At 36.6% G+C, this 3,951-nt stretch overlaps 1 non-coding gene across 1 annotated transcript; it reads right to left on the bottom strand.

The window, feature by feature from the left end:
* Positions 1–2,951: 2,951 nt before the first annotated feature.
* On the bottom strand, positions 2,952–3,083 carry LOC114901193. Its single transcript, XR_003795072.1, has one exon. It is a non-coding gene; the product is annotated as a small nucleolar RNA SNORA72 (small nucleolar RNA).
* Between the last annotated feature and the right edge of the window lie 868 nt (positions 3,084–3,951).

Raw genomic sequence — 3,951 nt, 5'->3', positions numbered from 1 at the left:
GCTAACTCTTAGAAATCCTCTTTTGTGCCAGGACCCTCAAAGGAGTGGAACCCACAGCAAGAGCAGAATTGGAGCCAGTAGCCCACAGAGCTTGGAGCCCAGCAATAGAGGGTTATGGCAGCTGCCACAGGACTGACAAACTGCAATACTGGCCTGGAGTCAATTAGAAAAAGATGTTAGTCAAGGAGAAATGTGTTTTCTCTGTCCCTTCCTGAATACGTGCATGCACCTAATTTAATATGATTTATTCAACAGAGTGGGCCACTTAACAGGCCACAGCTATGGCCAGTATCCAATATCCATGACCCCATTAAACCCTAATCAAGTAGGAGGAAATGGGAAGAAAGGGGGATGGTGTCATCTTTTTTTTCTCTCTAGGCTCCTAGGGTCCAAAGAAAGTACATATTCAGAAACAACACAAATAGAGGTCAAATTATGTGTACAAATTAAATACATAGTCCTGTAACAGCCTATCAAATTCTATGTTAAATTTCTGGCAACCTCAAAGCTCTGGAAGAGGGCCAAGTACATGAAAGGGTAAGAGAGACAAACCTGACATTTGTATGTAGCTGATGGAAAACTGTCATATACATAGTCTTCCTTGAGAGTCACAACAGTGATATGAAGCTTTTAGATTGTGAGTGCATGCTTTTTCCTGAAAAGAAAGCTAAAGCAAATATAATCATAAAAATAATAATAACAGCTACTGTTTAACAAATTCTACAGCTACTCTATCAAAGCTCATAAGTGATAAGGCTGTAATTCAAACCAGCATCTTTCACTCTGGGCTTAGGTCATCTTCCAAGAATTTAATCTCTTATAATGCCCAAGATTCTAAACTATATTCCAAATGTATGCTTCTGAGAAAACTAATTCCGTGTTCATGTAGGATAGAAGATGATAGCTGGAAATCGTTTAGTGGTTTATTTACTATAGGGTTTATAAACATTTTATATCTACTGCTCAAACCTTAAAATATTAAAATAATTAAAAGACAAGATAAAGGGGTTAGTACAAGCAAGACACTAGTAGCAATAAAAAGCCATAGTTAAGAATGAGGAAGGTGAAATTAAGAAATCACACACTTTTGTACACATACACACATAAACATAAATACTACAAAGAGGAAATCCTGTGTCTTTTTAGGTTGTAAACAAGCTCTTTCACATAGTGTAATAATATATACCCATTGTCTTACCTCACACTGAAATAACTTGTTCAAATGATGACCCCAAGGCACTGATAAAAATTGAAATTGAGTTTGGAGTATTCCAGCAAAATAATCATGTAAGTGCATTACATAGTTGAGATTTTCATCTAAAAGAGTTAGAACAGCAATAGCAGCAACAACAAAATAATTATACTTTTGATGGGCTGAGCTCTAGTTCTTTTGTAAAAACACTAACATGACAGGTAAATGACATCCAATTCATTTCAAACTAATATTTTAAGAGCCGGCAAAATGAATTACAAAAAAGTATATTGAAACAATAGCTTATTAATTTTTTATAAAACTAATGAATATTAAGAACATAACAAAGATGCCAACATTGATGATGGAGTAGAATGAGCAATTTATGAAGTTTCCATTGAAAACTACACAGTTTAACAGCTCCTTAGGCTGTCCAGCTGGAAGAGGAAACCACTCCCATGCCTGGTTGTAGCCATCCAATGACCCTCTCTGTTATGTTCTCTTTCAAGAGTAAATGCATCCAATTCATTTGTGTGTAATTGATTTTGCATATCCCTCCTGAGTTGGTGGGCCCAAATTATGTGTCATTCACTTATTCAAATACACATTTCATGTAACTAATGAATGCTGGGGGATGTGACAGGTGCAATGGGATAAAAAGATAGATAAGATTTGAACCCAGCTTTCTAAGTATGTCTTCTGCCTACAGTGCAAATGTATTCTTTTAAACCTACTGAAACCACCCCTATTATTAACTGTTATTATTATTATTATTAACTATTAACCTACTATTATTGATATAGTTGCAAAGGGGTGGCATTATTTTCTGTTATGAACCTTCTTAAATAAAATCAAAATAATAATTACAATAAAAGTAAAACACCTGTATATAAAATCGTCAGTGATTTGTTTAATAGCTATAACATATAACGTTGGATGAAAGGGCAGGAGCAACAGGGCTTTCTGGGTAGCCAGAAGGGGAAGGATGAGAACAGCAAGAAATGGAACTTGTTGGCCTACAAGGGATACTGTTAGCAAGAAAAGAGGAGCAGAGGGCCCCAAAGATGCACTCTGTTGGCTTCATTTAATTAGGCAACTTGTGCTCTGGAATAATGTACAGCTGGGAATTAATTGCTTCACACTTGAAATGCCAAGAAATTTTGAAAATGGGGGCACTGCCTTTTCATGCACAAATCAACTTTAAAAACTTCATAGGATATTGGAAAGAACATAAGCTCAAGAGACAGCCTGAAATTCAGCTGTAGCTGCTCTACTTTCTAAACCGGTAAATTTGGGCAAGATATATAACATTTTTTTCTAATTTCAAAAATTAGCTTCAGCGTGCTAATAATATGCTACCATTCATGGAGACTTATGACACGCCAGGCACTATTCTAGCATTTTAACTGTATCAGTTCATTCTTTCTTTCAGTAACCCTATAAAGTAGTTACTATTATTAACCCTATTTTACAGAAAAGGAAACTGAGTCACGATGCTTTTAAGGAACTCACCTAAGATCACACAACTAGGAAGTATCAGAGACAAAATGAAATATCAGGACCTCTGGCTCCTTTTTTTTTTTCTAGAAAATAAAAAAGATAATTTTACAATTCATTTAATGGCAACTGGTAATCATCAAATTAGCAGTGGTTATATACAAAAGTTATTACACTAGCTGTGCTGTTATTTCTTAAGGTTCATCAGATACTTAGAATCACAGACATCTCGTACATAAGATGCATCATATATGTCAAACTTGGTTATCATCAGCATTTATAGAACTAGACCTAGGGAAAGAACTAGGTCTGGGGACATATGCATGGTCTTCATATAGCAAATGTTTAGCCTGCCCTGATTATTACAAAATCAGAATAGCGAGAATACTCACAGGCTGGCTACTTTAAAACCCTTATTTTAACCACTTCAATAGTTTAAAAAGCTACACCAAGAATCATGTGATACCACTGCACACATAATTGGAATGGCTAAAATCCAAAACACTAACAAAACCAAAGGCTGACTAAGATGTGGAGCAACAGGAAGTCTCATTCATTACTAGGGCAAATGCAAAATCACACTCTGAATTAAAAACTTCTGTTCACATAGATCTCTACAAATGAATGTTTAGCTTAACTTTATTCATAATTGCCGAAGATTGGAAGCAATTAAAATGCCCTTCAGGGCTTTCCTGGTGGCGCAGTGGTTGAGAGTCTGCCTGCCCATGCAGGGACGCAGGTTCGTGCCCAGGTCCGGGAGGATCCCACATGCCGTGGAGCAGCTGGGCCTGTGAGCCATGGCCGCTGAGCCTGCGCGTCCGGAGCCTGTGCTCCACAGCAGGAGAGGCCACAACAGTGAGAGGCCCGCGTACCGAAAAAAAAAAAAAATGTCCTTTAGTAAGTGGATGGAGAAACTAATTTTGGTACATTCTTTTAATGAAATATTATTCTGTGATAAAAAGAAATGAGCTATCATGCCATAAATAAACAAAGAGGAAGTTAAACTGCTTATTGTTAAGTAGAAGAAGCCAATCAGAAAATGCTACATACTATATGATTCCCACTATATGATATATTGAAAAATGCAAAACTACAGAGAAAATAGAAAGATCAGAGGTTGCCTGGGGCTTGAGGGGATGGGTAGAGAGACGAACTAGGCAGAACATAGAACATTTTTAGAGTGGGAAAATTATTTTGTATCATACTATAATGGTGGATAAATGGCATTATGCATGTGTCAAAACACATAGAATGTACAAAAC

The sequence above is a fragment of the Monodon monoceros genome, unplaced genomic scaffold, assembly GCF_005190385.1.
Source record: "Monodon monoceros isolate NGI ecotype Baffin Bay Population unplaced genomic scaffold, NGI_Narwhal_1 Super_Scaffold_19, whole genome shotgun sequence".
Taxonomy (NCBI): domain Eukaryota; kingdom Metazoa; phylum Chordata; class Mammalia; order Artiodactyla; family Monodontidae; genus Monodon; species Monodon monoceros.
The sequence above is the reverse complement of the archived record's forward strand: the minus strand, read 5'-3'. Positions and strand labels throughout refer to the sequence as shown.